This window comes from Lissotriton helveticus, chromosome 5_1 (assembly GCF_964261635.1).
Source record: "Lissotriton helveticus chromosome 5_1, aLisHel1.1, whole genome shotgun sequence".
NCBI lineage: Eukaryota > Metazoa > Chordata > Amphibia > Caudata > Salamandridae > Lissotriton > Lissotriton helveticus.
In genome coordinates this window covers 1650246519-1650269243 of record NC_136065.1, presented here as the reverse complement: position 1 = coordinate 1650269243, position 22725 = coordinate 1650246519, and the positions used below count along the sequence as shown (strand labels likewise).

At 41.4% G+C, this 22725-nt stretch overlaps 14 non-coding genes across 14 annotated transcripts; 4 read left to right on the top strand and 10 right to left on the bottom strand.

The window, feature by feature from the left end:
- The first annotated feature begins 10494 nt into the window (after positions 1-10494).
- Positions 10495-10589, top strand: TRNAI-UAU (transfer RNA isoleucine (anticodon UAU)). Its single transcript has 2 exons — positions 10495-10532; positions 10554-10589. It is a non-coding gene; the product is annotated as a tRNA-Ile (tRNA).
- Positions 10590-11757: 1168 nt separating this feature from the next.
- On the bottom strand, positions 11758-11829 carry TRNAT-UGU (transfer RNA threonine (anticodon UGU)). The gene has a single exon. It is a non-coding gene; the product is annotated as a tRNA-Thr (tRNA).
- Positions 11830-12418: 589 nt separating this feature from the next.
- Positions 12419-12500, bottom strand: TRNAS-GCU (transfer RNA serine (anticodon GCU)). The gene has a single exon. It is a non-coding gene; the product is annotated as a tRNA-Ser (tRNA).
- A 1555-nt stretch (positions 12501-14055) lies between these two features.
- Positions 14056-14127, bottom strand: TRNAT-UGU (transfer RNA threonine (anticodon UGU)). Its single transcript has one exon. It is a non-coding gene; the product is annotated as a tRNA-Thr (tRNA).
- A 589-nt stretch (positions 14128-14716) lies between these two features.
- Positions 14717-14798, bottom strand: TRNAS-GCU (transfer RNA serine (anticodon GCU)). The gene has a single exon. It is a non-coding gene; the product is annotated as a tRNA-Ser (tRNA).
- Positions 14799-15090: 292 nt separating this feature from the next.
- TRNAI-UAU (transfer RNA isoleucine (anticodon UAU)) lies at positions 15091-15185 on the top strand. Its single transcript has 2 exons — positions 15091-15128; positions 15150-15185. It is a non-coding gene; the product is annotated as a tRNA-Ile (tRNA).
- Positions 15186-16329: 1144 nt separating this feature from the next.
- TRNAT-UGU (transfer RNA threonine (anticodon UGU)) lies at positions 16330-16401 on the bottom strand. Its single transcript has one exon. It is a non-coding gene; the product is annotated as a tRNA-Thr (tRNA).
- Positions 16402-16990: 589 nt separating this feature from the next.
- Positions 16991-17072, bottom strand: TRNAS-GCU (transfer RNA serine (anticodon GCU)). The gene has a single exon. It is a non-coding gene; the product is annotated as a tRNA-Ser (tRNA).
- Positions 17073-18628: 1556 nt separating this feature from the next.
- TRNAT-UGU (transfer RNA threonine (anticodon UGU)) lies at positions 18629-18700 on the bottom strand. The gene has a single exon. It is a non-coding gene; the product is annotated as a tRNA-Thr (tRNA).
- A 589-nt stretch (positions 18701-19289) lies between these two features.
- TRNAS-GCU (transfer RNA serine (anticodon GCU)) lies at positions 19290-19371 on the bottom strand. The gene has a single exon. It is a non-coding gene; the product is annotated as a tRNA-Ser (tRNA).
- A 292-nt stretch (positions 19372-19663) lies between these two features.
- On the top strand, positions 19664-19758 carry TRNAI-UAU (transfer RNA isoleucine (anticodon UAU)). Its single transcript has 2 exons — positions 19664-19701; positions 19723-19758. It is a non-coding gene; the product is annotated as a tRNA-Ile (tRNA).
- Positions 19759-20909: 1151 nt separating this feature from the next.
- On the bottom strand, positions 20910-20981 carry TRNAT-UGU (transfer RNA threonine (anticodon UGU)). Its single transcript has one exon. It is a non-coding gene; the product is annotated as a tRNA-Thr (tRNA).
- A 593-nt stretch (positions 20982-21574) lies between these two features.
- Positions 21575-21656, bottom strand: TRNAS-GCU (transfer RNA serine (anticodon GCU)). The gene has a single exon. It is a non-coding gene; the product is annotated as a tRNA-Ser (tRNA).
- A 292-nt stretch (positions 21657-21948) lies between these two features.
- TRNAI-UAU (transfer RNA isoleucine (anticodon UAU)) lies at positions 21949-22043 on the top strand. Its single transcript has 2 exons — positions 21949-21986; positions 22008-22043. It is a non-coding gene; the product is annotated as a tRNA-Ile (tRNA).
- Positions 22044-22725: the final 682 nt, after the last annotated feature.

The following is a 22725-nucleotide window of genomic DNA, read 5'->3' as shown; positions in this document are numbered from 1 at the left end:
CAAACAGACATGTTAATTAAAACAAAATTAGAAACACGTGATAACACACGCAATCTTGTGATTCGAGTCATCCCAGGAAGATGCGGATTCACATACCTGACCTCTAATGAGGGAGAAAAGGTACCAATTGCATTCAAATCACACTTGTACACTAAAGCTGAAATGAAATTCAGCCCAACGGAAAAAATTCTAACTGCAACACAGACAGCTATAGCAAAAGAACGAGCCCTGGCACAAGGTAAATGAATAATAATCGTGACACCGATACCAGCCCTAGAGGCTGTAACAAAAGCAAGTATTCCAAATGCTAAAGCGCTCCATCCGAGATGGATACAATGGGCTAATTCTCTTGCTGCAACAGACGTGGCATACGAATTTGATCCTAACTTAAAAACACAAGAATTTCTCCAATATGAATTTGAATGTCCTCCGCCGACCGAAATTCTGCCTCTAGAACATTACGGCTGTATAATATATACAGACGGATCAGCACAACCCGCAGTGGGGTGTAAACAAGCTTACAGTGCTGCGTGCGCGATTGTTAAAGGTCGCTGGCACGAAGGGATATTTAAACCAGCCGTCACTAAAACACAATCTCTAGGAGATTGTACAGCTCAGCGAGCTGAACTACTGGCATTCAAGATGGCGCTTGAAAATACCGATCGAGAATTCCCCACACTCATAGTGTGCGATTCGTATTATTGCGTTCAGTCTTACAATGAATACTTGCAGATCTGGCTTCAGAATGGTTTTAAGGATGCAAAAGGAGGCACAATCAAGCATAAAATGCTCTGGGAACAAGTAGTTCTATTACAAAAAGAACTACCAAAGACTCACGTGATACATACACTGAGTCATCAACGTGATGGCGTTCACGTTGCAGGGAATTCATTGGCTGATGAGGCCGCGAAGGCAGCTGTGCAAACGGCTTCCGTAGCTGCCATCACACGGTCAAAAACAAAAATAGACAGCGAAATATTACAGGCTGTCAGCGCTACAGAAAAGGATTCGATAGAAACACTCCCGAAAGGCTTTCCAGTAAAATACTCATACATAACTGATGCAAACAATGTTCCTTTTGCTCGAATCCCTGGAGTGGGGGATAGGGCAATTCCAAACCTGGAACATAGGTTAGGACTGATAATAGCGGCACACGAAGGGCTTGCTTCTATACATGCTGGCGTCTCAGCCACAGTATAATTATTAAAACAGAGATACTGGTGGCCACAAATGAGAAGACAAACAAGGAACTATGTTTTAGAATGTGAAATATGTCAAAGAATGAAAGTATCTACGGTGAGACGACCAGCACAGACGCCCCTTCTAATCTCAGATAAACCATTAGTCTGCGTTTATCTGGACCACTGTGGTCCCTTACAAAGGGATGGTAACTATAAATATATCTTGGTCGCAGTGGATTCATGCACGAGATTCATATGGATGTGGCCCCAGCGATCGGCTGACGCCAGAACTGTTATAAAAGATTTGCGAGTCTTTATCGGCACATACGCAATTTGCATGCTGCATTCTGACCAGGGTCCTGCTTTTAGCTCTCGAGCTTATAAGGAGGCCATGACCAGCATGGGCATTGCATTGCGGTACTCTTGTCCATTTCACCCTGAGGGGAACGGAATTGTTGAAAGAAAAAACCGTGCCATAAAGCAATCTATAACAGCAAAGGTATTAGGTTCGGGAGCTGGGTGGGTCAAACATCTAATAAGTGTCCAACTTAGTCTAAATAACCTGCCAAGAAATTCTCTGAAGGGATTCAGTCCGTACAAATTATTATTTGGAACTAGGATGTTAGTCTTAGACCTCGACAGTCAGACTTCAGTGGTAAAGGAAAAAAGCTTTGATATCAAAGATCGTTTGGCTATTTTACAGGACTTAAACGAAACAAGAAAAGACCTGAGCAACATAAAGTTGAAACAGCAGCCAACAACCACTGAAGAACCACCACCTGTCCCAGCAAGACCTGTCTGGATTCCAAAAGTCGGGGATCTAGTCAGAGAAAAGATCGCCGTAAAGAAGGAATTTGGGCCTTCTTACAGAAAAGCAGTTCCTGTCTTGTCTATCAACGGGACAAGATCAGTAGTACTACCGCCGCTTGCTGGTAAAAAGGAGAACCGAGTTGTATCCATCGACCTGGTAAAACCACAATCATGTGGCCGATAACAAATAGTAGGCCAAGTGGACTCCCCATAAGTAGCAGAACACCAAGGTTTGCTACCAATACAGAGGTCCTAACTAAGAGGCTAATCACATTCGAAACGCCTACAGAAGAACAACAAGGACTATGCAACAATGCAATGGAACTTAAACCTCTGAAAACCCAAATAAAAACATTTAGCAGAGACACACCAATCTACAATGAAGCAACAAACGAATATGCAAGAAACAGTAATCCTGAAGCAATTGGAACAATTGACAGAACTGCATCCGGCTACTTCATAAACTTTGATGATTCCTCTGAAGGATTCAGTGAATCAAAAACACAGCCATTAACAAAAACCTTTAAAGATAAAGCTAAAGAACTTTTGAAACAACTGAAAGAAACATATCTGATTTCTCCATGGATCGAATTTTGGGTGGGTTTTGGTGCATTTATCCTCATACTTTGGCTCATCGTGGTACTAACTTTGGGACGCTTCATTGAGGGAAAATATGCTAAAATGGACACAGCAAGTCAGAAAATCAACTTGATCCTCAAACCACACACATCTTCACACGTCGAGAAAAGAGAACTTTCTTCAGTCAACTTCACAGCCAATCCTATACCGGGTGGGGTATCATGGGACAACACTGACTACGAAATCTATGGTCCGGTCGAAATCCTGAAATATCCACACCAAATCAAGATCTCGTTGAGTGACTTTGTAAAACCAAGCTCATTTGCTGATGATTGGGACTTCGAAAGTATAAATAATATGATGTCTGACCTAGTGATGTCTGCTAAATTTACCAAACATGATTATTTGCAGGGTTCGACAAATTATGATAGTATGTACTGTTACAACCACTTTGGTAACCATTTTCTACATAGATCTGCACAACCTAGAAATGTTTTAAATTATAATCAATGGGAACATTGTGCAACCCCTCCAAAAGGAAGCTCAAGAACCGTTTATGACAAATATTCATACTTTTCAGGTTTTAACACAAGTAATGCTGAAACATTTTATTTCAAATTGTCAAATAAGACAGGGACAAAGACCATGATAACAAACACGAAATTGATATATTCAGACTCATTTTTTGAACAAATGAATACTTTTGGTTTTGATTATTGGGACAAAAATGTTGAATTGAAAAGTGTTTGGGGTACAAAAGAATGGCAAGTACAAGGTATAGAATCTTTGTTTAGAGCCTGCATGATCCCAGAACAAATTATATTTTTAAATGACACTGTTCAACAAACTACCTGTCTTGGCCTAGCCAAAATCAAAGACTTAAATAAACCGTCTATTCCAAAGCCAACAATAAACAGCAATAGCTCTACAGACGAAGAGATAGACGTAAACTATGTATTAAACCAAAACAGAACACATCCTGATTGGAAACAGTGGTTGATCTGGCCCACAGATACTAATAACTGTCAAGACAGATTCCTGAACAAAACACAGGGGTTCAAATTGACCAGGCCAGACCCTAGATATTCCCAAAGACAACACCCAGGGATAATAACAACCTACAGTGTGGGCAAATTATGCCTTCAATGGCTACAAACTTCCACACTGGCAGAAATTAAGCAACACCTAACTTTACTTACTGATGGTGCTGACTTGCGTGATTTCCTTATGGGACCGCGCAAACAGCCTCAAAAACGTTTCATAGCAGCCTCTGTATATGCAGCATACAACGAGGCCTGGAAGGTGACTCAAATTGAAACAGCAGAAAGAATACGGGAAATTGACCGTATTAATTTGGAAAAATCACTTTCTGTAGTGGACAATGGGTTAATGACTCTGTCCTCCAGAATTTTTTCTCTGGACAGCATTGTGCCTTCAGCAATCGACATAATATCGCAAGACTTACTGTTGTTACAGCACGGTCAGTCTCAGTTGCGTTCTATTGTACAACTTGGCTGGACGTTACAAAATCTGCGTTCAGGCTATGTGCCTTGGCGATTAATCAACACAACGTCACTATTCAATATCTTTAACCTTACTGATAAACAAATCAGTATGGCACAGAAGGGTGCTGATTATACAATCCTGAGCATTGAGAAACTCGAAAGATTACCAGTGACAATGTCAGAACGACCTGTCAGTGAATGGATAATACATGGGATAATTAATATTCCAATATCAACCTTCAGGTTTCAATACTGCCGAAAATATATACAGGCTGGCATGTACGAAAAATTGGGGAAAGGGTACATTAAAACAACATGGAACTTGCCCTATTCACATGCATGTGTCAGTAATAAAGGACAGAAAGTGTTTCTTAGTGGCAATAATTGTGCAATGTCACTAAGCGGTACACTTCTGTGTAATGGAATTAGTTTGCATGGAGCCTGTGAAGGGAACTCAAATAACCTTTCATGTCACCAGCTAGGCGCACCTGCAACAGAGATAGAACCATTCTTTCAAAGACTCTATAATGGGAGTTACATTCTAATTGTAGATCGCAGATGTTGTAGTCTTATGCCCGGGACTCCTTATCTCGTAACTACGACTGCGAAGGTCAAGTGCTGTGGACGCTCATTGTTCCCCAGCTCCTTTCCAGACAGGGAGGCAAGGGCATGGCCTAACTTGAAAATTACTTCTATTCGAATAGATACTTTAAGCAGAATGAAAACAGTGCTTCTTCAGACGCCGACCAGGCTCACGTCATCAAAAGAAACGTATGATCTCCTAGTCGCAAGGACGACTGCAGAGATTCACTCATTGTTATCAACTAATTCCCCCATACATTTCGCAGAAATCCTGAATGAAATCTTAAATATTTCTGATACCAGTGGAGTCTCAAAGGTATTTAAGACAGTATTTTCGATGGCATTAACACCATTCAAAGCCATACTGGGTATTTTTCCAGATTTCGTCCATTCGATTTTTGGCGGACTTCCCCTCATTTTGGGACTAATTGCAGGAATCCTATTCTTGGTCCTAATATTTCGTTATGGCAAACCATGTCACAGACAAAACACCTGCGACAAGGGAAGAAACAATCCGAGCCATTGGATACCGGGACCGGATATCAAAAATCCTGGGACTATCCCGGCTTAGAGACCTGAACATGACTTGGTTTCTATCATTTCGACCAATGTGGCATCGATGTGTTTTACTTGTATTAAGGTGCTTGCTATGCGGAGAAGAATGCGTGTTAGACACCTGTCTGACGTTACAATCGAATGCGCCAATGGATGCAGAAACATTGTTGGGTCCAATAAAGGCTCATGCTTTGTATGTAGGGGACACTTATATAGCGCATCTATCACTCCATGGAGTATCTTGGCGCTCAACCAGATGGAAAACGGTTTAGGAAAAGATAGATCGATGGGAGCGCTTAAACCAATGCTGTGCAGGCTGCGTCTGTAAGGGAAAACACCCAGGTCTTTAGCGCCTTCCTGAACTGTGTTTCATGACATAGTAACCTAAGGTGAGAGGGAAGCTTGTTCCAGGCTCTGGAACCCAGGACAAAGAGAGACTTTCCTCCCTTGGTAGCCAATCTAAATCTGGGGATGGTTAATAGATTCTGGTTAGCAGACCTCAGGCAGCGAGTGGGATAGTATTGCTTAAAGCCAGTGCACAGATATTTAGGCCCCTGCTGATGGAAGGCCCTGAATGTGATCAGCAAGATTTTGAAAAGGATCCTTTTACCAACTGACAACCAGTGTAGCGCTTTTAGTGCAGCTGACGCAGATGACTTTCGGGGCCAGCGTAGCACCAGTCTGGCAGCAGCATGTTGGATCATCTGCAGCCTATGGAGTACGGACTTATTAACTCCGGCATACAGGCTGTTACAATAATCTAGCCTTGAGCTTATTAAGGCTACTGCGACTGCTTTCCTGGCTGACAGAGGAAGGAGATCAAAAAACTTCCTCAAAGATTTAATGGTGTGAAAACACATGCCGGCTACGGCCACCGCTTGCTGTTTAAAGCACAACTGGTCGTCAAATTTGATGCCCAAATTCCGAGCAGATGTTATAGTTTCGGGGGGTGATTCAGCATCGTCTGGCCACCATTGTTTTGGAGAAAACAGATTTCGATTTCTTTGTGCTGCCCTCAAAGGCTACCAATCCTGATGACGGCATTCGTGGAAGCTTCACCACTACGATTAAGGGGTAGTGAAGTTCAAGATGAAAGCAGCATCGATCAGGTACGACCTTCTGTCAGCAATACTAATCAAAACATCAATGGAGACAATAATGCGCACGAATGCATGGTTACACCTTTTTCCGAGTTAGTGGAACTCTCCCAGGAAGCTGTTGACAGCTTTTTCGACAGTCTAAATCAGTGTTTCCCAAACTGGGGTCCGCGGACCCCCAGGGGTCCGTGACACATTCCTAGGGGGTCCGTAGACAGCAGTTTTAAAAGCACAGATAAGTTTCTTGTGTAATTAGCAGCTTTCCAGCAACAATAAAAGTGTCAAGATAATGCCAGTGATTAATGTACCTGCTGGAGAGTGAGGCGAGTTTTGTTCAGTGGCAGCTTTGTCTTAACTAATGTAGCACCGAGGGTTAATGTGCCTACTGCAAAGAACGTGTAACATGCATTTTAGAAAAGCAGTATTTTATGTGCATAGGTTCGTGGTTACTGCTTTGTCACAGAGATTATTTTGTTACTGTGCACTTCATAAGTGGCAATCGTAATCTAGCAGAGGGACCTATAAACTGTCATCAAAGAGCTGCTTGCAAACTGCATGGTACCAGTTAGTAACTTATGTTTTTTCCCAGTTATTCATTATCCTGATGCTGCTAATAAGATTTGTTTGGGCGGAAATACATTTTTAATGTTACTAGCCACTGTGTTATGTTCTGAATCCTGAGTTTGTGCTTTTCCAGACCAAGCACTGTTTAAAAATGCCTACCAGTATGAATGACATGTGAACCTTGTAGTCCCCTTTACCTTATGTAACATTTTATATACACACTGATTTACATGCATGATTCAATGTCTCTATATGTGTGTGATGTAAAGTGCTCTGACATCCTACAATGGTATGAGAGATGCTATAAAACAAATGAAATACATGTGACAGAGGGGCTGTTCCTTCAATATAAAATATCAAGGGCCAGATGTACGATCCGTTTTTATATGCGCGAATGGGTTCGTGAACCCATTTGCGCATGCAAAAACCTATTGGGCCATGTACATAGCCTATTTCGCGAGTCGCAATTTGTTTGCGACTCGCTAAATAGGTTTTGCAACTTGCTATTTGGAAGGGGCATTCCCTTCCAAATAGCGAGTCTCAAAACCATGTACAAATGTTTTTCGGTCGCAAAACACTTGCAATTACCACCTACTTCAAGTAGATGGTAATGCATTCGCAAATGGAAAGGGGTCCCCAGGGGACCCCTTCCCCTTTGCAAATGCATGCAAAATTATTTTTTAAGGACAGGCAGAGGTCCCAGGGACCTCTGCCTGCCCTTAAAAAATGAAACTAAAATATTTCATTTTCTTTTTCTTTTAAATGCATGGTAAACGGGCTGCATTTTTGAAAAAAAACTTCTTTATTTAAAAGCAGTCCCAGACATGGTGGCCTGCTGAGCCCAGCAGGCCACCATCCCTGGGAGGGCGGGCATTCCCAATGGGCTCGCAAATTGCAAGAGGCTCATTAATGTTAATGAGCCCTGCAATTTGCGACCCCATTGGGATTCCCAAACGGTGTTAAACACACTGTTGTACATTTCATTTAGCGACTCGCAATTTGCAACTCACATTGTGTCGCCAATTGCGAGGCGCTAAATGAAATGATCGTACATCTGGCTCCAAAATCCTTAGTACTTTGAGTATTTGTTTTGTGTGCACACGTGTTTTTTTTTTTTAATTACTGTTTTAATATTTGAAATTTAATTCATACAAATTGCTTGGGGGTCCCCGGCTTCCAGTGGTGACTCAATGCGGGTCCTCAGGAGTCAAAAGTTTGGGAACCCCTGGTCTAAATGATATGATGTTCTCACCAGAGCAGAAATAGAGACTTTTGAGCAAGCTCGCACACGGCGTTCCCTGAATTTGGCCTTCAACTAGAATAACAGAATACCATGAACAATTTTCCCTCCAGTTCACGGACAGCAACTTTTTCAGCAGCCCCAAAAATGTTTTTACGATTTTTCGGGACACTTATCTTCTGCTTAAAGTAAGAACTATTCTTAGAGAACTAAAATTTCTATTTTTAGATACTTTATAGTCATTAGCTGCCCGCTGGTATGTTCATAATTATTTTATTCTGTGATGGAATGGTCTCGAACCTTTTTTCTGTATTAAGAGCCATTTCATGTGTAAATTCTCATAAACCAATTAGCAATTATGTATAGATATGCGTGATTACTTTAGCATTATTCTACAGCTTGAGTGCATGTAATACATGTGACTTTTTTCGTATATTAGATAATTTCAAAATGCATTTATGTATTTTGGGGTGGTAAGGTATACACGATACTCTACAGTATGTTTTACTATGCCTAGATTTGTAAATATGTCCATAGTTAGCGTGGAGTGGGTGTGATGTATTCCTATAGGTTCTGTATCGATCCCCCTATTCGTGACCCTATTCTGGTTAACAAGTTAACTAGCAGCCATCCCATGATGCAGAAAACCCCCATGATGCAGAAACCGTTATCTGATTAAGCCACACTACGGCACAGGAACGTGTTATCTGATTAGGTCATAACGCTTGCCATCTAATTAGACAAGCGATATTCCTCCAGCCCCTGATAAGGCATACGGAGTTCTCAAAACAAATCAAACCTATGACAACCTGGGAAAAACCCTGCGGCCATTGTTTTGATTTCACCGAGAACTTCAGCAAAAGAATGTGCTAACGACCAGGTCGTATGACATCCTTATTGACGCATCTATGTCCATCCTTACGTCAATCTCGGCACCTTAAAGGTATAAATATTACCGATATTGCCCTATGCAAACACACGCGGTGGTGACGAGATCGGAGCAGCCAGACTTGCCGAAGCCCAGAGCAGAGCAGACCCCGCTGGCGCAGCCCCGCCTTCCTGACACGCTGAGAACGAGACGCTGCTTTCTCCTGCCGAGAAATCCAGCTCCGGCGCTTCCGGGTAGCCCTCGCAGGCAGCCTGGAATATCGAGACCAGAGACGAGGGATACCATCCCTCATTCATCCTAAATTCCAGGTACAGAACTGAATAACCCCTCGCAGAGAATTCTTGAGTCAGTCACTTGGCAAAACAAACTTAACTTAAACTGCTACTTTCTATTTCCGCCCACGTATTAGGCTTAGGTCAGGTACATTGGGGTAGGCGTAGTTAGAAACACCAGTTGAGTACGATTAGTCAAATGTATATGTGTATGTATCTATTTTATTCATTTTAAACCTTCATATGGCTTAGAAACCATATAAATGTTTTTACAGTATTATTTTATACTTCTGCTTTTAATGTATGCACTTTACTTAACCATAAGTATTGCAATAATATCGATCCATTTCTCTTGTATGAGAAAAGAGACTGATCAATAAATACCATCTTTTATTGAACACGCCCGTCTCTTCCTTTTCTCTACAATCTGGTGAAACTAAGAATGCACGTACTGACTGAGTAAAATAAGTCGTCTTTTGTTTTCACACGACTCTAGAGATACACTCTTGATTAGGGGAGAGCAAAATTGTCACGTTCTATGGTTGTCAGAAACTAAATCCCTTCTTGTCTATCCAGGGAGGTTCAACTCCTCCTTGCCTATTCGAGAAAGTTTCTAGTGAACTCTGAGCTAGCTGGCAAACCCAAAACTTTAAGTCTAATATCGACAGTAGTAGACCTAGTTAACGTCTGGTCTAGGCCTATACTATTGAAGGTATTATTCCAATGCGCAGAGCCTATTGGGATAATAGGAACTACACTACACTGTTAATGACTTACAACGTCACCACGGAAAAACGAGGAGAGGTAAGGAGGAATGAGCGGGTGTTCTAGCAGAGATATCAATTAAAAAAGTACATTTAAAGGGTGAAAATCCGTTAACATGAAAATACCATTTACATGCATACTATTACAACGAAAATTGTTGTAAAAGTATGCGTGTAAAAGATATTTTCGTGGTAAAGGACGTGCGTTTTGACTGCATTCCGTTGTAACGCATGCGTGGTAAAGGCATGCGTTACAACGGAATGCGTTGTAAAATCATACAACCGAGCACATGATATAGCAGAATTGTCAAATCTGTTCCATTAGGACTGTAGTTTTTAATAGTCATGATAACATGCTAGCATGTGAGTCGATCTTGCACAGTGAATAAGGGAGCAGTGCCAGTATCTACTTGGTCAGCTCTAGATGGCTCAACTGGGGAGATATGAGAACAGTGAGCTCCAGTGGCGCAATCGGTTAGCGCGCGGTACTTATAGAGCAGTACTTGCATTGAGGCATGCCGAGGTTGTGAGTTCAAGCCTCACCTGGAGCAGCTTACTGGTTTTTCATAAACCGTTTCACTAAAAGTAAAGATTAAACTCAGGGTAAAGACGGCCCTTGCTAGAGAGTCTTTACTTCTTTTCAGGATCTGCGTGTCCGACTCTTCCAGATGCAAATATCACAATCCTATTCGATGCTCCTTATAAACATTCCATGATGTGCCGTCTTGCATAGCATGCAAACACCACATCAGTGCATTTAAAAATACATTTGTAGAATAATAAATATGATGAAAACATTGTTGTCACGGGATAACCATATACTGAGGAGCTGCAAACAGTGCTGTATCAGCTACTTACAATACAATTTAACTGAAAGACATATCAAAAGAAGAGCGTCATCATATTAATGTTTCTAGTCAACATAAGAGTTGCACCATAGCAGCTTATGGTGCTTTCTGCTCAGATTGTGCCTCCAATCCCACATTGATTTTTTAATTCTTTGCAGTTTAAAAAACACAATTCGTGCTCAAAGTTAACTTTTTAAAACCATTCAACCTATTACATTTATTTCTCTAACTTGTGAATGTGGTCCATGTTCTCTTTTCCTCATCCCCATCACGATACTCCTTTTCCCGAAATCAGGTTCACTTCTTTATCCAGCCGACCCTTCCAAGGTCACCAAATCTATGAAGCGATTCTGCTTTTTCTCACATTCTCTCTATGTACAAGATACCTTGTATCATTTGAATGGACAGCAGGAGAGTCGGATATTTATGGTTAGTGGGGGTGGGGTTTTGAAGATTAACCTCATTTGACTAAGAGCCGGGGCATCTGGGAGGAAAAGTATTTTAAGGGGGATGAAGTTCACATCTCCTTGGTGAAATTTCTAGATCCTTATTTCATCCTTTCTGTGGATGCAGACTCAGTCGGAACAGAGGTCATAGTCCTCGCTCTGACTTTCAAAGGAACTTCAAATATGCATGGCTTATTTGGCTTTGCCCGGCAGGGCTTGCCCGGCGGGGTGAGAATGGCGTTTGTCAGGAGTTCGTCAGGCGATCGAAAGGGGTGAGGCAATAGTGTATGGTTCAATGGTTTTCATGAAGACTTCTTGATACGATGAAAGCAGGAAAGGGAAGCTTGTCAATAAGCAAACTTAAGACAAGGTGTGACTCCTAGAAAGAATGACTTGGAAACAACATACAGAAACTCACATATAAAAGGCCCTGATGAGGCTTGAACTCATGACCCCTGGTTTACAAGACCAGTGCTCTGCCACTGAGCTACAAGGCCAGCCTGCCTGCAGTATGTAAATCGCTTCATGTATTCTTACTGCGGTATGAAGATATCTATGATTATGAGACTCTGTATGGAAATGCAGTTGCATTTGAATGTCTACATGCGTGCACAAATTGAAGAGCATGCTTAAGACACTTTTCTTGGAAGTAGGAAAAACTCCATTTTGATTTGAGAACATAAGAGTATTCACATTTATGACCATACTGATAGCTCTAGTTAGTATGTCCGCAATCAGTGACAGATAGAGAACTCACTTATTAGAAGTGATCTGTCTGTGTGGGGCAGACATATGTCAACAGTCATACACTTGAGATGGCTGAAACTTTAGGAGTAAGAGCTGCTTTCTTATCAGTCTATCTATCCAAACTGGTTAGAAGGCCAGGAGTGAGGGAAAGGCAATCCTCTGGACACTTCATGAAAGATCTAATTTCAATTAAGCACAAAACACTTCCCTTATTTTGACATAATTGCCAAAATGGAATAGTCAGTTGGGCCCTTCTAGTGGATTATGGCTGTGTCTTGAAAGAGAGTGTAATTGTACTACGAGACATGCCCACCTTCAAAAGAGTGTCTGATGGCGTTCCGACGAAGGTGGGATTCGAACCCACGCGTGCAGAGCACAATGGATTAGCAGTCCATCGCCTTAACCACTCGGCCACCTCGTCTGCCTTAGGTGACTATGTTTCATTTTTTAGGAAATACTTACTATGTGCTAATTACAAATAATCATAAGTTTCTCCTAGACTGTGTCAGAACTGGCAAATGTATGTGGTGTTCAATAGACAGAGCACATGATATAGCAGAATTATCAAATCTGTTCCATTAGGACTGTAGTTTTTAATAGTCATGATAACATGCTAGCATGTGAGTCGATCTTGCACAGTGAATAAGGGAGCAGTGCCAGTATCTCCTTGGTCAGCTCTAGATGGCTCAACTGGGGCAATATGAGAACAGTGAGATCCAGTGGCGCAATCGGTTAGCGCGCTGTACTTATACAGCGGTACTTGCATTGAGGCATGCCGAGGTTGTGAGTTCGAGTTCACCTGGAGCAGCTTACTGGTTTTTCATAAACCATTTCACTAAAAGTAAAGATTAAACTCAGGGTAAAGACGGCCCTTGCTAGAGAGTCTTTACTTCTTTTCAGGATCTGCGTGTCCGACTCTTCCAGGTGCAAATATCACAATCCTATTCGATGCTCCTTATAAACATTCCATGATGTGCCGTCTTGCATAGCATGCAAACACCACATCAGTGCATTTAAAAATACATTTGTAGAATAATAAATATGATGAAAACATTGTTGTCACGGGATAACCATATACTGAGGAGCTGCAAACAGTGCTGTATCAGCTACTTACAATACAATTTAACTGAAAGACATATCAAAAGAAGAGCGTCATCATATTAATGTTTCTAGTCAACATAAGAGTTGCACCATAGCAGCTTATGGTGCTTTCTGCTCAGATTGTGCCTCCAATCCCACATTGATTTTTTAATTCTTTGCAGTTTAAAAAACACAATTCGTGCTCAAAGTTAACTTTTTAAAACCATTCAACCTATTACATTTATTTCTCTAACTTGTGAATGTGGTCCATGTTCTCTTTTCCTCATCCCCATCACGATACTCCTTTTCCCGAAATCAGGTTCACTTCTTTATCCAGCCGACCCTTCCAAGGTCACCAAATCTATGAAGCGATTCTGCTTTTTCTCACATTCTCTCTATGTACAAGATACCTTGTATCATTTGAATGGACAGCAGGAGAGTCGGATATTTATGGTTAGTGGGGGTGGGGTTTTGAAGATTAACCTCATTTGACTAAGAGCCGGGGCATCTGGGAGGAAAAGTATTTTAAGGGGGATGAAGTTCACATCTCCTTGGTGAAATTTCTAGATCCTTATTTCATCCTTTCTGTGGATGCAGACTCAGTCGGAACAGAGGTCATAGTCCTCGCTCTGACTTTCAAAGGAACTTCAAATATGCATGGCTTATTTGGCTTTGACCAGCAGGGCTTGCCCGGCGGGGTGAGAATGGTGTTTGTCAGGCGATCGGAAGGCGATCGGAAGGGGTGAGGCAATAGTTTATGGTTCAATGGTTTTCATGAAGTCTTCTTGATACGATGAAAGCAGGAAAGGGAAGCTTGTCAATAAGCAAACTTAAGACAAGGTGTGACTCCTAGAAAGAATGACTTGGAAACAACATACAGAAACTCACATATAAAAAGGCCCTGATGAGGCTTGAACTCATGACCCCTGGTTTACAAGACCAGTGCTCTGCCACTGAGCTACAAGGCCAGCCTGCCTGCAGTATGTAAATCGCTTCATGTATTCTTACTGCGGTATGAAGATATCTATGATTTTGAGACTCTGTATGGAAATGCAGTTGCATTTGAATGTCTACATGCGTGCACAAATTGAAGAGCATGCTTAAGACACTTTTCTTGGAAGTAGGAAAAACTCCATTTTGATTTGAGAACATAAGAGTATTCACATTTATGACCATACTGATAGCTCTAGTTAGTATGTCCGCAATCAGTGACAGATAGAGAACTCACTTATTAGAAGTGATCTGTATCTGTGGGGCAGACATATGTCAACAGTCATACACTTGAGATGGCTGAAACTTTAGGAGTAAGAGCTGCTTTCTTATCAGTCTATCTATCCAAACTGGTTAGAAGGCCAGGAGTGAGGGAGAGGCAATCCTCTGGACACTTCATGAAAGATCTAATTTCAATTAAGCACAAAACACTTCCCTTAATTTGACATAATTGCCAAAATGGAATAGTCAGTTGGGCCCTTCTAGTGGATTATGGCTGTGTCTTGAAAGAGAGTGTAATTGTACTACGAGACATGCCCACCTTCAATAGAGTGTCTGATCGTGTTCCGACGAAGGTGGGATTCGAACCCACGCGTGCAGAGCACAATGGATTAGCAGTCCATCGCCTTAACCACTCGGCCACCTCGTCTGCCTTAGGTGACTATGTTTCATTTTTTAGGAAATTCTTACTATGTGCTAATTACAAATAATCATAAGTTTCTCCTAGACTGTGTCAGAACTGGCAAATGTATGTGGTGTTCAATAGACAGAGCACATGATATAGCAGAATTATCAAATCTGTTCCATTAGGACTGTAGTTTTTAATAGTCATGATAACATGCTAGCATGTGAGTCGATCTTGCACAGTGAATAAGGGAGCAGTGCCAGTATCTACTTGGTCAGCTCTAGATGGCTCAACTGGGGAGATATGAGAACAGTGAGATCCAGTGGCGCAATCGGTTAGCGCGCTGTACTTATACAGCAGTACTTGCATTGAGGCATGCCGAGGTTGTGAGTTCGAGCCTCACCTGGAGCAGCTTACTGGTTTTTCATAAACCATTTCACTAAAAGTAAAGATTAAACTCAGGGTAAAGACGGCCCTTGCTAGAGAGTCTTTACTTCTTTTCAAGATCTGCGTGTCCTACTCTTCCAGGTGCAAATAGCACAATCATATTCGATGCTCCTTATAAACATTCCATGATGTGCCGTCTTGCATAGCATGCAAACACCACATCAGTGCATTTAAAAATACATTTGTAGAATAATAAATATGATGAAAACATTGTTGTCACGGGATAACCATATACTGAGGAGCTGCAAACAGTGCTGTATCAGCTACCTACAATACAATTTAACTGAAAGACATGTCAAAAGAAGAGCGTCATCATATTAATGTTTCTAGTCAACATAAGAGTTGCACCATAGCAGCTTATGGTGCTTTCTGCTCAGATTGTGCCTCCAATCCCACATTGATTTTTTAATTCTTTGCAGTTTAAAAAACACAATTCGTGCTCAAAGTTAACTTTTTAAAACCATTCAACCTATTACATTTATTTCTCTAACTTGTGAATGTGGTCCATGTTCTCTTTTCCTCATCCCCATCACGATACTCCTTTTCCCGAAATCAGGTTCACTTCTTTATCCAGCCGACCCTTCCAAGGTCACCAAATCTATGAAGCGATTCTGCTTTTTCTCACATTCTCTCTATGTACAAGATACCTTGTATCATTTGAATGGACAGCAGGAGAGTCGGATATTTATGGTTAGTGGGGGTGGGGTTTTGAAGATTAACCTCATTTGACTAAGAGCCGGGGCATCTGGGAGGAAAAGTATTTTAAGGGGGATGAAGTTCACATCTCCTTGGTGAAATTTCTAGATCCTTATTCCATCCTTTCTGTGGATGCAGACTCAGTCGGAACAGAGGTCATAGTCCTCGCTCTGACTTTCAAAGGAACTTCAAATATGCATGGCTTATTTGGCTTTGCCCGGCGGGGTGAGAATGGCGTTTGTCAGGCGATCGGAAGGGGTGAGGCAATAGTGTATGGTTCAATGGTTTTCATGAAGTCTTCTTGATACGATGAAAACAGGAAAGGGAAGCTTGTCAATAAGCAAACTTAAGACAAGGTGTGACTCCTAGAAAGAATGACTTGGAAACAACATACAGAAACTCACATATAAAAAGGCCCTGATGAGGCTTGAACTCATGACCCCTGGTTTACAAGACCAGTGCTCTGCCACTGAGCTACAAGGCCAGCATGCCTGCAGTATGTAAATCGCTTCATGTATTCTTACTGCGGTATGAAGATATCTATGATTTTGAGACTCTGTATGGAAATGCAGTTGCATTTCAATGTCTACATGCGTGCACAAATTGAAGAGCATGCTTAAGACACTTTTCTTGGAAGTAGGAAAAACTCTATTTTGATTTGAGAACATAAGAGTATTCACATTTATGACCATACTGATAGCTCTAGTTAGTATGTCCGCAATCAGAGACAGATAAAGAACTCACTTATTAGAAGTGATCTGTCTCTGTGGGGCAGACATATGTCAACAGTCATACACTTGAGATGGCTGAAACTTTAGGAGTAAGAACTGCTTTCTTATCAGTCTATCTATCCAAACTGGTTAGAAGGCCAGGAGTGAGGGAAAGGCAATCCTCTGGACACTTCATGAAAGATCTAATTTCAATTAAGCACAAAACACTTCCCTTAATTTGACATAATTGCCAAAATAAAATAGACAGTTGGGCCCTACTAGTGGATTATGGCTGTGTCTTGAAAGAGAGTGTAATTGTACTACGAGACTTGCCCACCTTCAAAAGAGTGTCTGATGGCGTTCCGACGAAGGTGGGATTCGAACCCACGCGTGCAGAGCACAATGGATTAGCAGTCCATCGCATTAACCACTCGGCCACCTCGTCTGCCTTAGGTGACTATGTTTCATTTTTTAGGAAATTCTTACTATGTGCTAATTACAAATAATCATAAGTTTCTCCTAGACTGTGTCAGAACTGGCAAATGTATGTGGTGTTCAATAGACAGAGCACATGATATAGCAGAATTATTAAATCTGTTCCATTAGGACTGTAGTTTTTAATAGTCATGATAACATGCTAGCATGTGAGTCGATCTTGCACAGTGAATAAGGGAGCAGTGCCAGTATCTACTTGGTCAGCTCTAGATGGCTCAACTGGGGAGATATGAGAACAGTGAGCTCCAGTGACGCAATCGGTTAGCGCGCGGTACTTATACAGCAGTACTTGCATTGAGGCATGCTGAGGTTGTGAGTTTGAGCCTCACCTGGAGCAACTTACTGGTTTTTCATAAACCATTTCACTAAAAGTAAAGATTAAACTCAGGGTAAAGACGGCCCTTGCTAGAGAGTCTTTACTTCTTTTCAGGATCTGCGTGTCCGACTCTTCCAGGTGCAAATATCACAATCCTATTCGATGCTCCTTATAAACATTCCATGATGTGCCGTCTTGCATAGCATGCAAACACCACATCAGTGCATTTAAAAATACATTTGTAGAATAATAAATATGATGAAAACATTGTTGTCACGGGATAACCATATACTGAGGAGCTGCAAACAGTGCTGTATCAGCTACTTACAACACAATTTAACTGAAAGACATGTCAAAAGAAGAGCGTCATCATATTAATGTTTCTAGTCAACATAAGAGTTGCACGATAGCAGCTTATGGTGCTTTCTGCTCAGATTGTGCCTCCAATCCCACACTGATTTTTTAATTCTTTGCAGTTTAAAAAACACAATTCATGCTCAAAGTTAACTTTTTAAAACCATTCAACCTATTACATTTATTTCTCTAACTTGTGAATGTGGTCCATGTTCTCTTTTCCTCATCCCCATCACGATACTCCTTTTCCCGAAATCAGGTTCACTTCTTTATCCAGCCCACCCATCCAAGGTCACCAAATCTATGAAGCGATTCTGCTTTTTCTCACACTCTCTCTATGTACAAGATACCTTGTATCATTTGAATGGACAGCAGGAGAGTCGGATATTTATGGTTAGTGGGGGTGGGGTTTTGAAGATTAACCTCATTTGACTAAGAGCCGGGGCATCTGGGAGGAAAAGTATTTTAAGGGGGATGAAGTTCACATCTCCTTGGTGAAATTTCTAGATCCTTATTTCATCCTTTCTGTGGATGCAGACTCAGTCGGAACAGAGGTCATAGTCCTCGCTCTGACTTTCAAAGGAACTTAAAATATGCATGGCTTATTTGGCTTTGCCTGGCAGGGCTTGCCCGTCTGGGTGAGAATGGCGTTTGTCAGGCGTTCGTCAGGCGATCGGAAGGGGTGAGGCAATAGTTTATGGTTCAATGGTTTTCATGAAGTCTTGTTGATACGATGAAAGCAGGAAAGGGAAGCTTGTCAATAAGCAGACTTAAGACAATGTGTGACTCCTAGAAAGAATGACTTGGAAACAACATACAGAAACTCACATATAAAAAGGTCCTGATGAGGCTTGAACTCATGACCCCTGGTTTACAAGACCAGCGCTCTGCCACTGAGCTACAAGGCCAGCCTGCCTGCAGTATGTAAATCGCTTCATGTATTCTTACTGCGGTATGAAGATATCTATGATTTTGAGACTCTGTATGGAAATGCAGTTGCATTTGAATGTCTACATTCGTGCACAAATTGAAGAGCATGCTTAAGACACTTTTCTTGGAAGTAGGAAAAACTCCATTTTGATTTGAGAACATAAGAGTATTCACATTTATGACCATACTGATAGCTCTAGTTAGTATGTCCGCAATCAGTGACAGATAGAGAACTCACTTATTAGAAGTGATCTGTCTCTGTGGGGCAGACATATGTCAACAGTCATACACTTGAGATGGCTGAAACTTTAGGAGTAAGAGCTGCTTTCTTATCAGTCTATCTATCCAAACTGGTTAGAAGGCCAGGAGTGAGGGAAAGGCAATCCTCTGGACACTGCATGAAAGATCTAATTTCAATTAAGCACAAAACACTTCCCTTAATTTGACATAATTGCCAAAATGGAATAGTCAGTTGGGCCCTTCTAGTGGATTATGGCTGTGTCTTGAAAGAGAGTGTAATTGTACTACGAGACATGCCCACCTTCAAAAGAGTGTCTGATGGCGTTCCGACGAAGGTGGGATTCGAACCCATGCGTGCAGAGAACAATGGATTAGCAGTGCATCGCCTTAACCACTTGGCCACCTCGTCTGCCTTAGGTGACTATGTTTCATTTTTTAGGAAATTCTTACTATGTGCTAATTACAAATAATCATAAGTTTCTCCTAAACTGTGTCAGAACTGGCAAATGTATGTGGTGTTCAATAGACAGAGCACATGATATAGCAGAATTATCAAATCTGTTCCATTAGGACTGTAGTTTTTAATAGTCATGATAACATGCTAGCATGTGAGTCGATCTTGCACAGTGAATAAGGGAGCAGTGCCAGTATCTACTTGGTCAGCTCTAGATGACTCAACTGGGGAGATATGAGAACAGTGAGCTCCAGTGGCGCAATCGGTTAGCGTGCGGTACTTATACAGCAGTACTTGCATTGAGGCATGCTGAGGTTGTGAGTTCGAGCCTCACCTGGAGCAGCTTACTTGTTTTTCATAAACCATTTCACTAAAAGTGAAGATTAATCTCAGGGTAAAGACGGCCCTTGCTAGAGAGTCTTTACTTCTTTTCAGGATCTGCGTGTCCGACTCTTCCAGGTGCAAATATCACAATCCTATTCGATGCTCCTTATAAACATTCCATGATGTGCCGTCTTGCATAGCATGCAAACACCAGTGCATTTAAAAATACATTTGTAGAATAATAAATATGATGAAAACATTGTGGTCACGGGATAACCATATACTGAGGAGCTGCAAACAGTGCTGTATCAGCTACTTACAATACAATTTAACTGAAAGACATATCAAAAGAAGAGCGTCATCATATTAATGTTTCTAGTCAACATAAGAGTTACACCATAGCAGCTTATGGTGCTTTCTGCTCAGATTGTGCCTCCAATCCCACATTGATTTTTTAATTCTTTGCAGTTTAAAAAAACACAATTCGTGCTCAAAGTTAACTTTTTAAAACCATTCAACCTATTACATTTATTTCTCTAACTTGTGAATGTGGTCCATGTTCTCTTTTCCTCATCCCCATCACGATACTCCTTTTCCCGAAATCAGGTTCACTTCTTTATCCAGCCGACCCTTCCAAGGTCACCAAATCTATGAAGCGATTCTGCTTTTTCTCACATTCTCTCTATGTACAAGATACCTTGTATCATTTGAATGGACAGCAGGAGAGTCGGATATTTATGGTTAGTGGGGGTGGGGTTTTGAAGATTAACCTCATTTGACTAAGAGCCGGGGCATCTGGGAGGAAAAGTATTTTAAGGGGGATGAAGTTCACATCTCCTTGGTGAAATTTCTAGATCCTTATTTCATCCTTTCTGTGGATGCAGACTCAGTCGGAACAGAGGTCATAGTCCTCGCTCTGACTTTCAAAGGAACTTCAAATATGCTTGGCTTATTTGGCTTTGCCCGGCGGGGTGAGAATGGCGTTTGTCAGGCGTTTGTCAGGCGATCGAAAGGGGTGAGGCAATAGTTTATGGTTCAATGGTTTTCATGAAGTCTTCTTGATATGATGAAAGCAGGAAAGGGAAGCTTGTCAATAAGCAAACTTAAGACAAGGTGTGACTCTTAGAAAGAATGACTTGGAAACAACATACAGAAATTCACATATAAAAAGGCCCTGATGAGGCTTGAACTCATGACCCCTGGTTTACAAGACCAGTGCTCTGCCACTGAGTTACAAGGCCTGCCTGCCTGCCTGCAGTATGTAAATCGCTTCATGTATTCTTACTGCGGTATGAAGATATCTATGATTTTGAGACTCTGTATGGAAATGCAGTTGCATTTGAATGTCTACATGCGTGCACAAATTGAAGAGCATGCTTAAGACACTTTTCTTGGAAGTAGGAAAAACTCCATTTTGATTTGAGAACATAAGAGTATTCACATTTATGACCATACTGATAGCTCTAGTTAGTATGTCCGCAATCAGTGACAGATAGAGAACTCACTTATTAGAAGTGATCTGTCTCTGTGGGGCAGACATATGTCAACAGTCATACACTTGAGATGGCTGAAACTTTAGTAGTAAGAGCTGCTTTCTTATCAGTCTATCTATCCAAACTGGTTAGAAGGCCAGGAGTGAGGGAAAGGCAATCCTCTGGAAACTTCATGAAAGATCTAATTTCAATTAAGCACAAAACACTTCCCTTAATTTGACATAATTGCCAAAATGGAATAGTCAGTTGGGCCCTTCTAGTGGATTATGGCTGTGTCTTGAAAGAGAGTGTAATTGTACTACGAGACATGCCCACCTTCAAAAGAGCATCTGATGGCGTTCCGACGAAGGTGGGATTCGAACCCACGCATGCAGAGCACAATGGATTAGCAGTCCATCGACTTAACTACTCGGCCACCTCGTCTGCCTTAAGTGACTATGTTTCATTTTTTAGGAAATTCTTACTATGTGCTAATTACAAATAATCATAAGTTTCTCCTAGACTGTGTCAGAACTGGCAAATGTATGTGGTGTTCAATAGACAGAGCACATGATATAGCAGAATTATCAAATCTGTTCCATTAGGACTGTAGTTTTCAATAGTCATGATAACATGCTAGCATGTGAGTCGATCTTGCACAGTGAATAAGGGAGCAGTGCCAGTATCTACTTGGTCAGCTCTAGATGGCTCAACTGGGGAGATATGAGAACAGTGAGCTCCAGTGGCGCAATCGGTTAGCCCGCGGTACTTATACAGCAGTACTTGCATTGAGGCATGCCGAGGTTGTGAGTTCGAGCCTCACCTGGAGCAGCTTACTGGTTTTTCATAAACCATTTCACTAAAAGTAAAGATTAAACTCAGGGTAAAGACGGCCCTTGCTAGAGAGTCTTTACTTCTTTTCAGGATCTGCGTGTCCGACTCTTCCAGCTGCAAATATCACAATCCTATTCGATGCTCCCACGATGTGCCGTCTTGCATAGCATGCAAACACCACATCAGTGCATTTAAAATAACTTTTGTAGAATAATAAATATGATGAAAACATTGTTGTCACGGGATAACCATATACTGAGGAGCTGCAAACAGTGCTGTATCAGCTACTTACAATACAATTTAACTGAAAGACATATCAAAGGAAGAGCGTCATCATATTAATGTTTCTAGTCAACATAAGAGTTGCACCATAGCAGCTTATGGTGCTTTCTGCTCAGATTGTGCCTCCAATCCCACATTGATTTTTTAATTCTTTGCAGTTTAAAAAACACAATTCATGCTCAAAGTTAACTTTTTAAACCATTCAACCTATTACATTTATTTCTCTAACTTGTGAATGTGGTCCATGTTCTCTTTTCCTCATCCCCATCACGATACTCCTTTTCCCGAAATCAGGTTCACTTCTTTATCCAGCCGACCCTTCCAAGGTCACCAAATCTATGAAGGGATTCTGCTTTTTCTCACATTCTCTCTATGTACAAGATACCTTGTATCATTT